Raw genomic sequence first — 12,807 nt, forward strand, 5'->3', positions numbered from 1 at the left:
TGTCTGTGGCAGAGGCATCCATTTTGTGGATCTGAGGCTCATTTTAAATCAACCGCGTTTCAGTAAAGTAACATGTCTTATCCCTCTAGAAGGGTGGAATGCTACCCCCGTCGCCAGAACTGGCGAGGGGGTAGTATTCCAATTCGTATGACACCTTACACGACATGTTTTGATAAAGCCAAACCAAAGTTGCTATATAACCGCGAGGATTATAAGGCGCTTAAGAGTATATGGTATGGCATTATCCCGGATCAGCTTAGGGAGTTGTTCCCGACAGCTGCAGACAGGCTCAGCTCATGCCAGAGCTCCATCTCACATAAAACCACGCACTCTGCCTTCAGGATTGTTAAGGCCTGCCATAGGAGTGGCTCACAGGTCTATATGTGTCCAGATAGGTTTAGATATAGGCATACTATATCTAAGCAAGGGGTGATTACACCACCTTGCCCCAGCTGAGTGATCAGCCAGTTGTGTCAATTTTAGATAGCCAGCCAGGGGTGGCAAAAGATATGCTGCAGCCCCTGGTAGGCCTTGGATGCACCTATGCCCTGGGCACCTATAGTGCTCTGTACAGGGGCTGATAAGGTGACCCAAGCCAATCTAGTTATGCACCTAGGGTACATGGAATCCATTTTACAGAGAGAGCAGATAGCCTGGGGCCCTGATTAGCAGGGAACCAGGCCAACTAAGTCGAAAACCAGCTAAACACAAGGCAAAAAATCTGGGGTAACCATAGTCAGGTAGCCACCTTCCTACACTCCTCCAGCATAACGCCGCCTCTGAAATCTCATCACGTTTCATGTAGCATGTTGCACCATTTTCAATCTTGTAGGTACCTCATGCATCATAGAGGACGGCTACTTCGTCAAGTGAGTGAATATCATCCTTAGACATCTCTTTTTCAATGCACCACTGCTTGTGCACACGAGACAACAGCACCCTTTTCTTGACAGCTGACCACAGTTTGCCACATTTCCTAAAAGCCTTTCTCCACCAGACACTTCTTTGCCTACATTAGAATACATGTTGTCCAAATTATAACACACCTCTACCCACTGCTCTGCACTTCCACCTTATTAACAAGCATTGGCATAGCCAATAGGTCTCACCTTTGGTACCATGTAAGTGTTTAGCCATGCAACAGTTGATGTTTTTGCACCAAGAATATTGTACTGCATTACTAAATACTTATAATCTCCCAAAGGCGAGACCTATTGGCTATGCCAATGCTTGTTTACACTGCTTAGCCCTAACTATATCCACTGCTCGAGTCTAGAGACCACTAGGGTAGCTGTCGTGTGAATGCAAAGATGTTTGCCTTGTAATGGACACTGAGATTGCAATTCTACTTTTAGCATTTTATAGCTTATGTGTTACACTTGCTTGAATAGTGATTTGATGCATGTTCTTTGGGTGTGGCCCACAGAGATCATTAATTGCTGCACACGGAGGAACAAAATTGGAGGGAACATTGAACAGAACATGTATCTGCAAAGCACAATAGTCCTTATTTTATCGACCTCCGAAGGATGAAAGGCTGAGTGGACCTACCAAGATTCAAGCCTGTGATCAGAAGTTTTAACACAGATTCCTGGAGTGCATGCATTAAGCCATTGAGCCACCAGACCAGGTCGTGCTAACAAAATCTATTTCTAGAACATGTTGCCTACACACAAAAGGAGCAAGGTATGGGCAGTGATTTTCATCAGCCTATGAATATTGATGTTTTTGGGAACCCTAGCAATAGATTTGCTGTCGTGGGGGCAACAGAACACCTCCAAACTGGCAGTTCCATAGCACCCTCCTAGAACTCGCTTATCCTGGAAATGCCATGTCGCGTCCCCCACAGACCGGACGAGGCACTGGATACATGGGCGTCCGCAGGGGAGGCAAGCAGGGGCCCTTGCCCCCCCTGGAGCTCAGCTCCCTGATTGGGCCACCTCGCACTCCTCGAGCACAAGAGCAGCCCCAGCCCGCCCATTCTCATTCTGTCAGCGGATGATTGGCACATACAGAATGACAATGGATCAGTCTGGGCTGGCACAGCATGTGGTGGCCTCCTCCAGCCTCGGTCCAGGCCAGGGCACTGGGTCACATGGAAGTGAAAAAAACCGCCCATGCTGCTGCTAGGTGACAATCCAGTTAATGGAAAGAAGGCAGTGAAAGAAATTCAAAGGAAAAGAATATAGTTATAGTATAGCAGTCATTGTTGCTGCTTTTTATTTTGTGCAACTAACAACCATTGACAAAGCCAATAGTTCTGGCTTGTTGTAGGTGTAACGTTACTTGTTCTAAGTGTAATATTACTTGTTGTTTTATATATCTGGATGCAATGACAGAAGCAACAAAAATACCAGTCGGGTGGCACATTATATTAAGCACAGATTTTTAGCTTATGTGTTTTAGGCCACGCATTGTTTTTTACATCAAACACCCTTTTGGAGAGACCCCCCCCTAGTTTTTTCATCCTACTTAAAGCTCTGGAAACACCACCATGTCACAGTCGCCCCATGTCAAGGCACTGTGCATCATGCATGAATCATGCCTTCCACTTTTTCAGATTGCCTATGTGCAGGGGCATAGTGAACCCTGCTCCACCCCACCCCTTGCTTTAGGAACTACAGCAAGGGTGGAGTTCTTGATAGGTCTCATAATTGATGTGAAAAGGTGAGTAAGTAAGTGAAGGGATGGGTGGATGGATGGCTGGATAGATGAGTGAAATGATGGATGGATGAGTGAAAGGGTGGATGACGGGCGAGTGAATAGGTGGATGTATGAATGAAATGATTGATGGATTGATGAATTGATAAGTGAAAGGATGGTTTGATGAATTGATAAGAGAAAGGGTGAATGGATGGACGGATGAGTGAAAGGGTGGATGTAAGGCTGGATGAGAGAGAGAAAGGGTGGGTAGATGGACAAAAGGATGGATGGATGAGTGAAAGGATGGATGAATGATAGGTTTAATGGATGGATTCATGAGTGGATGAGTAGATGGGTGGGTGGATGAAAGGATGGATGGCTAAGTTAAAGGGGAATTTAAAGAGGAAGGGGGATGGATAAATGGATGACTGAACGGGTGAATGGCTGCATGGATGAGTTAATGGAGGGATAGGTGGAAGAGTGTATGGATGGAAAGGGTGGATGGATGATTGAAGGGTGGATTGAGGGATAGATAAGTGAAATGATGGATGGAAGGAAACGTGATGGATAGGTTTGTAAATGGATGACTATGGACATTGTTGGGCACACAGATGGAAGGACAGAATTAATGGTGAAAGACTGAATGATGGATGAAAGTATGATTACACATTGTAAGCCCCATTATCTTAAGCAACATTTCCTATACATTGACTTTCCCATTTATATGAGTGATTGTCTCTTTATAATATGTGTGTGTTGTAACGCACTCCAAAACTCTGCCCCACATACTTGGGATGAGTAGCACTATAGAAGAAATTAAATAAAAATGAGAGATGGTCTAAGTGAAGATGAAGGGCGCCATTGGAGGGTGGTATCAAGGCCAGACTGGCCAGACCGGGCATCAGGTGTTTTCTCTGGGAGCTGGAAAGGTGGGGGCGGTTTTGTTACCACAAAAAGACATTTGCTTAAAGCTGCGCGTATACTGACAAACCATGAAGTGCACAATTGTCTCAACCTAATGAGCAAGTTACTTACCTTCGGTAACGCTTTTTCTGGTAGATACAGTATCCGCCTGTGGATTACTCACCTTGGATTCCTCACCTTGTGAATATCCCCTTGCGTCAGCAACATTCGGAAATTCTTTTGTAGCTTCGGGCCTACGTGGACGTGGATGACGTCATAGAGGCACGGCATCGCACGTGACTCCGCTGACGTCACCGACACTACAATAGGCCCACGCCGGCGTGATTACATCAGTTCCGCCCTTTTTTCCGTGCCTTCGAGGCACACGGACGGACCAATGACAGTAGACATATACACAGTATACGCAGTACAAATATCAAGGTAACACACACAGTGTGAAGCAAATGCAATAAAACATTTGAAATAAACAACGCCTCAACAATAAAGTAAATACATTACAGTAACTCTGGTATAGAAGAGTGGACGACAAGGAGGCGGGTGGGTCAGTGAGGAATCCAAAGGCAGATACTGTATCTACCAGAAAAAGCGTTACCGAAGGTAAGTAACTTGTTCTTCGGATAGATACATCTGCCAGTGGATTTCTCACCTTGTGAATAGAGTCCCACAGCAGTCCCCACTCCCGGAGGAGGGTGTCCACTCTTCTACACCAGAAAATCCTGGAGGACAGAGCGCGCAAAGTGGCCGTCTCTCCTCGCCTCAGTGTCCAAGCAATAATGCTTTGCGAAAGTGTGGAGGGAGGCCCAAGTCGCCGCTCTACAAATGTCCTCAACCGGCACACCTCTTGAAAGTGCAGAGGTCGAAGACTAAGCTCTAGTAGAGTGAGCTCTTATACCCTCTGGAGGATCCTTACCGGCCAAAGAGTAGCAGATCTGTATACAGAGGATGATCCATCTTGAAAGAGTCCTTTTATGTACCGCTCTTCCTTTCTTGCAGCCAGCAAACCCAACGAAGAGCTGGTCATCCATTCGATAGTTTTTAGTTCTATCAAGATAAACTCACCGCCTTCTTGGGGTCCAGACGGTGTAGTCTCTCCTCCTCCTTGGAAGGGTGAGGGGGAGGATAAAAGGTAGGAAGGGTAATAGATTGACCTAGGTGGAAGGGAGTCACCACCTTAGGGCGAAAAGCAGCCCTGGTCCTGAGAACCATTCGTTCAGCATGAATGGTCAAGAATGGGGGCTTGGAAGTAAGAGCTTGAAGCTCACTTACCATCCTTGCCGAGGTAATCGCAACCATGAAGACTGTCTTAAAAGACAAAAGCCTCATGGGACACTTGTGCAAGGGTTCGAAGGGAGAACCCATCAAGTAGGTTAAGACTAGATTTAAGTCCCACTGAGGTACAATAAAAGGAGTAGGAGGGAACTTATTTGTGAGGCCCTTCAGAAACCTCAAAACCACAGGAGATTTGAAAAGAGACGGCTGGTCCGGCAAACCGAGAAATGCCGAAAATGCCGAAAGATAACCCTTTACCGTAGCAACAGCAAACCCTTGCTGCGCCAAAGAAAGAGCAAACTGTAGTATATCAGATAAATGGGGTCTCAAAGGGTCAACAGACTTCTCCCCACACCAAGAGACAAATTTAGACCATCTGTAAGAATAAATGGATTTCGTGGGAGCGAAAAGGAATTCAGGTTGCCCCGTTCAATCTCCAGGCATGAAGGTGTAATGTCTGGAGGTGGGGGTGTAGAACCTTCCCCTCCATTTGAGAGAGGAGATCTGCCCTGAACGGGAGACGGAGCGGCGGGCGAGAGGAGAGGTGGAGAAGATCCGTGTACCACACCCTTCTTGGCCAATCCGGGGCGACCTATATAACTTGGGCCAGGTCTTGGCGAATCTTCCTCAAAACCAGAGGAATCAAAGGTATGGGAGGAAACGCGTAAAGGAGTTGTCTTCCCCAATTCCACTGAAACGCGCCCCCAAGGCTCCTTGCATCGGATACTGGAGACTGCAGAATGACGGGCAGTGAGCATTCTCGCAAGTGGCGAACAGGTCCATCTGAGGAGTTCCCCACGTCCGAAAGACGTGACGAACCACCTCCGGGTGAAGCCTCCACTCGTGGTCTGCCGAGAACTGCCGACTGAGACTGTCTGCTCGCACGTTCAGAACTCCGGCCAGATGATTTGCCATCAGACAAATCTGATGGTCCTGAACCCAGGACCAGAGGCGCAGAGCCTCCCTGCAGAGACACTGCGACCCCACTCCTCCCTGCTTGTTGATCTACCACATCGCGGTCATGTTGTCCGTCAGGACCTGCACCGACAGACCGCAAAGGGAAGGGAGGAAGGCCTTGAGCGCCAAACGTATCGCCCGCAATTCCAGAAGGTTGATGTGAAGCAACCTTTCCTCTGGAGACCAAAGACCCTTGACCTCCAGATCCCCCAGATGAGCACCCCACCCTAGAGTGGATGCATCCGTTATCACTGTGGCCACCGGAGGACGTAGATGAAAAGGCTGTTCCTGAGACAGATTGCCTTCCACACTCGACCAAGACAGATCCGCCGCAGTTTCTCTGGAGATCCTCACAGACCAAGTTAATCGTGTTGGGCAAAAATAAAGAACTCTGGGGACCCCAACACTGGCCAACTGAAATGGGCATCCCCCCTACCCCTGTCACTCATGCTCGCAACCTGGGCGTCATTATTGACGACCCACTCAGTCTACACCAGCAAGCGGTAAAGACTTCGGCCACCTGCTTCGCCATATTGAAATGGCTAAAAAAGATCTGTTGGATGCTGCCTGAAAACACCAAGCAAAAAGTTGTCAACGCCCTAATAACATCCAGGCTAGATTATGGCAACGTTCTGTACCTGGGGGCGAATAAAGCTACTGTCCGCAGGTTACAGTCAGTACAAAATGCAGCAGCCAGACTACTCTGGAAAATTCCCATCTCTACTCCAACTACTAAATATATCAGGAAGTTACACTGGCTAAAAATTGAAAATCGTGTCAAATTTAAATCCCTATGCTTTATGCACAGGATTTCCACCAATACCGCTCCAAAATACCTGCAAAACCTGGTGCGCCCCTATCGTCCTTCCAGATCTCTTCGGTCTTCCACGGCAAATCATTTTGAAATTCCAAAGATCAAGCTGTCACATATGGGTGGCAAGTCCTTTTCACTCCTAGGACCTACACTTTGGAATTCAATGCCACATACATTGCGGTCTGAGCCGAGTTACATCAAATTCAGAAAAGCCTTAAAAACATGGCTATTTTAACATCTAGTTTTCTATAACCGCATTGACATTGGGATCTGCTGCGCCGGGAAACCCTTTGTTGGGTAGCTGTGCGCCATACAAATGTAAACAAATAAAAAATAAAAATAAACTCCCTGAGATCTCCGTTGTGTTGATACTACTGCCTGCGGAGGCACCGCTGGAGCGCCCTCATGTGCCAGCGTTCATGGTTGACCAACAGAATGCAGGAAGCCATCAGACCGAGCAGGCAAAGGACCTTCAGGACTGGAACGACCGCTCCATTGTAGAATAAAGGAATCATTTCCTGTATGTCGCGAATCCTTTGAGGTGGAGGGAATACACGACATACAGTTGTGTCCAGTACAGCACTTATGAACAGGTTGCGCTGGGAGGGCACCAGGTGAGACTTGGGTACATTTATTGAAAAACCCAACCGGTACAAGAACTGAGTTGTCTCCTGCAGATGCTGGAGCGCTCTGACGAATCTGCTTTGATCAGCCAGTCGTCCAAATAGGGGAATACTGGAATCCCCGACCTTCTGAGATGTGCTGCCACCACCACCATCATCTTGGTGAAGACTCGAGGCGCAGTAGTAATTCCAAAAGGAAGGACCGCAAACTGATAGTGTTGCGATCCCACCGTAAAACGGAGATTCTTCCTGTGCGACTTCAGTTTTGGGATGTGGAAATACGCATCCTGCAAGTCGAGCGATACCATCCAGTCTTTTTCCAGCAGCGCTTGAAGAACCTGTGCAAGGGTGAGCATCTTGAATTTCTCTTGTTTCAGATAGAGATTCAAGATCCTGAGATCCAGGATTGGACGAAGCCTGCCATCCAATTTGGGTATCAGAAAATACCGGGAGTAGCATCCCTGACCCCTTTCCTGCTCTGGGACCACCTCTATCGCACCTTTCTTAACAGTGTCTGCACTTCCTCCTCTAGAAGTAACAGATGTTCCTCCGTGCAAAAACCTTGGCAAGGAGGATAATTGGGAGGGAATTCCCGAAAGGGAAGGGCCTACCCATTTTCTACGAGATTGAGAACCCAAAGATCTGATGTAACCAATTCCCAATCCCGTAGAAAGTAGGTAAGCCGACCCCCCCCCCACCGGACCCACATGATCCTTAATGGCGGATCTAGAGCTGCTTTTCTGAGGCTGGGGGGTTGGAGGAGGTAGAGGAGGAAGAGGCTTGACGACCTCGAGGTCAAGCCCTTTGTTTTCCCCTATATGTCCTGTACAAGGGATTCTGCTGCTGCTGCTGCTGACCTTGCCGATCGTTGCGAAAGGAAGAGCGTCCAAAACCTCTGAACCTCTTGGCTGTAGAACCTCTGATTTGAAGCTCTAAAGATTTGGCAGTAGCCCTACTGTCCTTAAATCTTTCTAAGGCTGTATCAGCCTTTTTGCCAAATAGACCAGATTCATCGGTATGCACCTGTTACAACGCATTCGTTACTCCGCACTACCATTACAACGCGACTTTTATAACGCATACCATTACAACGCATTGCGCTGGGGGGCGCTATAGGATAGGGAATAAGTATAATTTACTATCCAACACCTTCCCTAGGGTCCACGGGGACTGGAGTTAGAATAGTAAATTATACTTACCACTATCCAGCACCCCAAAGCGCTATGCGTTGTAATGGTATGCGTTGTAATGGTCGCGTTGTAATGGTAGGTAGTTGTAACGGTATGCGGAGTAACGTCATACATCCGATTCATCGAACGGCAGATCCAGCAAAGCAGCTTGAACATCTGCTGAAAAGTCTGAAGTTTTCAGCCAAGCTGATCTCCTTGTGGCAACCGCAGTGCCCATGATATGTGCCCCCGAGTCTGCAGTGTCCAATCCACTTTGTATCACTTGACGTGCCGCTGCCTGTGCGTCTGATAACACCTCCTCAAAATCCTTCCTGCTGTCATCAGAGATCTTAGGAGCCAAAGAACGCATTGTATCCATAAGGGCATGTACATACCTCCCCATGAGGCAAGTGGCATTAGTTGACTTCAACGCCATAATCGCAGAGGAGAAGGTCTTTTTAGCCACCTGATCTTGTTTCTTGGCATCCTTATCACCAGGCACTTGAGGAAACGCACTCACAGTCTTTTTGGAACAGGCTTCTTGTATGACCAGACTCTCAGGAGAAGGATGAGATGTCAGAAAAGCAGGGTCTTCAGGAGCAACCCTGTACCTTCTCGCCAGACTCTTGGAAACCGCCGGTGCTGTTAGAGGCTTTTTCCATACCTCCATAATAGGCTCCGTTAAGGCCTCATTAAACGGAAGCAATGGTTCCACCACAGAGCTGGACGAATGTAAAACTTCTGTAAGGGCGGCGTGGCTAAGATGGCGGCTCGGTAGGACGTGTCTTGCGGAGGCTCCCCAGACCCGATCCCCCACCGGGGACCTTTGCGGACCTTCGCCCCCACCGAGCCGGCCATCGTTTGCAGACAGGGTCCCTGCATGCAGCTGCGACCGAGGAGCCGGAGGCGAGGCTCTGGGACGGCGTGGAGCGCTGAGAAACGGAGGCGCTCGGCGGCCGGCAGAAGGCGTGAAATCAGTGACCCGGGCGCTGGTGCCTGGCGGCCCGGGGAGACCCCCCGTGGCATCACAGACATTGGAGAGGCAGAGTCAGGGGCTCAGGCGGCGACTGCGGGGGTCAGGGAACAACATCCAGCGGCACCGGCCGTTGGGCCCGGCGGACCAGAGGAGGACTGAGCAGTGCCGGGTCCGCCGGCTTCTGGAGCTACGTGAGGCCCCGGCGTGGGCCTAGTGGGGGCGGGCGCCCAGAACTGGAGGCGCCTAACTGCGCCGAAAGGCGCGAAACGAGGAGACCCCACACAGCATCGCGGACAAGGGGGGGGGACGTCAGGGTCCCCGGCGGCGCCTGTGGGGGCCGAGGAGCAAGGCCCAACAGCACCAGACTGCGACCCAGCGAACAGTGCAGGGCCGGGTCCGCCGGCCCTCGGAGCTACGTGAGGCCCAGGCGTGGGCCTAAAGGAGGGGACGCGGCCTAGGCGCATCGTGGGCCAGGGGCAAAGTGCAAGGCCCGGCTGGCCACCGCAACGAAGAGTGACCACATCGGAGGGGACAGGGAAGGAGATCACCCCCGCCACACATCCGCTGCTACCGTGGTCCGGGAAGAGGACGAGAGTTACCGGGCTGTGGAGAGGCCTTGTCGTCTCAGGAGAGGAGGTGAGCGGTAACCGGGGGGGGGGGGCGGCCAAGGAGTGACAGGGGGCACAGCAGGGGGTCCCCTCCCCCCCCCCCCCCCTCCCCACGACTGGCAAGAAAGGTGCACCTCGGGGCAGGAGTCCCAGCGGGGCCCCAAACCGGGCGGCTGGCCCCCCCCCCCGGAGGGAAACCATCAACGTGGTGCAGAGGGAGTCAGAGGCCCCGACGGTGTGAGGGCGGAATACCGGCGCGATCGCAGGGGAGAGGGGCCTCAACGAATAGCGGGACGACGGGCGCATCCCCAGACCTAGAAGTACCTGAAGCCGAGTGGGGAGCACGGGGGCCCGAACCTGAGTCGCCCTGGGCCCTAGGACAAGCCACAGCTGAACCACCGGGTAGTACCGAGGAGGCGGGGGCCGAGGAGGCGAGGGGCCGCGGAGGCGACGGACCCCTGGAGGAGACAGCCCAGGCGGATCGTCGGAGTCTCGGGGAGCGGCCACGTGCGCTAAGTCCTGCCAAGCACGCAACAGGAAGCAGCAACAAGGGGGCCTTAGAGGCTTAGAGGCTTTAGAGTCACGGAGTCTGTCGAGGCACGAGGGCCGAGGTGTTGGACAGGAGCGGGTGACCCCACCGCCGTGCGGCTCGAACTTCTAGGGGAGTTCGGCAGGGGCACCCAGGATCACGGCCTGATTGAAGCCCACAGCCGGGACCGGGATCGCCATGACGACCAACGGCCGCAAAGGGAACCGCAACATCTCGGAGATGCTGACCAAGGGGCCCTCTAAGAACGACAAAAGCCCAGACAAGCCAACGTCGGGGCCCCCCCCCCCCAAGGGGAAAGACATCCCAGAGGGCGAGACGCCGGCAACTAAGGCGTTTATGGAGGCCCTCTTCACCTCCCTGAAAGAGGACATTCAAACCTTCCGACAGGAAATGACCGGGGAATACAAGAAGCTCCGGCGAGATATCGATGACCTGGGGGAGAGAGTGGCGGCCAACGAGCTCTCAGGCCAGGCCAGAAGTGAAGAAATAGAATTCCTCCGGCAAGAGATAGTCCGCCTCAACGACCAGCAGATGGACCTTCAGACCCACACGGAGGACCTGGAGAATCGCTCCAGGCGAAACAACATTCGAGTCCGGAATGTGCCGCCAAAGGCGGAGGGTGATGACACGGCGGGGTATCTACAGGCGCTCTTCCGGATGGTGCTGGGAGAGGGGGATGACTTTGTGATTCGCATCGACAGAGCACACCGGGTGGGCCCGGCCCGCAGGGCCCAAGGCCCCCGCCGGACATCCTGGCCTTTCTGCCGGACTACCCCCTAAAGGAGCGCATTTTGAGAGAGGCACGTCACAAGCAGCCCCTTCGTTTCCGAGACCACAATGTGGAATTTTTTCAGGACCTGGCTGCCACTACCCTACAGAAACGAAGGGCGTTCAGGGCGGCCACCGCTTTTCTACGTAAGGAGGGGGTCCCCTACTCCTGGGGGCATCCTTTCCGTCTCGTCTTCAGATGGAATGGCGCCCTCCACCAGCTGCGTTCCCTGCAGGACACCTGTGCCATATTGGGCATCCCCCACGAGGAACCCCACCAGGAAAACACAGATGAAGGTAGATCATCTGGAGCCGCGCCCGGCCCCCAGGGGACGTCAGGGGACGGCTGGCAGAAAGTGCGTCGAGACAGGCAGCGGAGAAAGACACTCAAGCCCAACCCGGACACAGTGGCCCAGGAACGGGCCGCAGCGATCCAAGAAGTATCTAAGGACACCGGTGCAGATTCCTGAGTCGATTCCGGCGAAGGTCGTCACCAGCTAAGTTTTGACACCGGGTCGGGGAAGTCGGGGGGCCGAGAGCCGCCACTGCCACACTCCCACACATTGACTCATTTACCACAGGCCTGGACTGTCACATGATTGGCCTGGGACTATGTTCACCAGTTGGGGAAGGGGGGGGATGAGGGTGTTAGTTGGGGGGGGTGTTGGGGCCGGGGAGGGCGAGGGGGAGGGTGCTCGGTGTGTTCCACGAGGATTAGCGACAGGCGCTCCAGGTGGGGATGGCTCGGGGCTTACTTCAGGGCAGGCAGGATGTTCATATACCCATGGCGGTTGATAGCATACGTATCCTCTCACTTAATGTGAAGGGACTCAATAACCCTATCAAGAGGAGAGCAGTCCTCTCATTCCTTGAACGCTCTGAAGCCGAACTCTGTCTGTTACAAGAAACACACCTGCTAGCAAAGGACTGGCATCGCATGAAGGCGAGAGCCTTCCCCCACCAATTTTACTCCGCGTCCACCGAGAAGAAGGCGGGAGTGGCTATACTGGTGGCCAGACATTTTAGAGGGCGGGTGGGGAGCAAGGTGGCGGAGATCAAGGGCAGACTCCTGGCACACACGATACACATAGGTACTTCTTCCTTCACGCTGGGTTCAATATACGCACCCAACACTAAACAAGAGACCTTTTTGAAGGGGGCATTGTCGGACACGCTGTCAGGCGAGGCGAGGCTTGTGCTGGTGGGAGGGGACTTAAACCTGGTCATGGACAATGAGATAGATAGGTCCGGGAAGAGGTTTGGGGACACAGGGGCACTGTCGGTGAACGGGAAGCAATGGCTGAGGGACAGGGGGCTGATCGACGTCTGGCGGGACTTGCACCACACCGCCCCGGGATATACCTTTTATTCCCATGTGCACCACACGTACGCCAGGATAGACCACTTCCTGAGCTCCGCAGACATGGTCCCCATGGTTCAGGACATTGACATAACCCCGGCGGCCCTTTCGGACCACGACGCGGTGGTCCTCCAACTGACGGTCCC

General features: G+C 52.2%; 1 protein-coding gene across 1 annotated transcript in view; it reads left to right on the forward strand.

The window, feature by feature from the left end:
- LOC147726195 (uncharacterized) overlaps positions 1-12,807 on the forward strand; it is a 267,808-nt gene that overhangs the window by 16,141 nt on the left and 238,860 nt on the right. The gene's annotated exons all lie outside the window — the stretch shown is intronic.

The sequence above is a fragment of the Lissotriton vulgaris genome, chromosome 3_1, assembly GCF_964263255.1.
Source record: "Lissotriton vulgaris chromosome 3_1, aLisVul1.2, whole genome shotgun sequence".
NCBI classification, from domain to species: Eukaryota; Metazoa; Chordata; class Amphibia; order Caudata; family Salamandridae; genus Lissotriton; species Lissotriton vulgaris.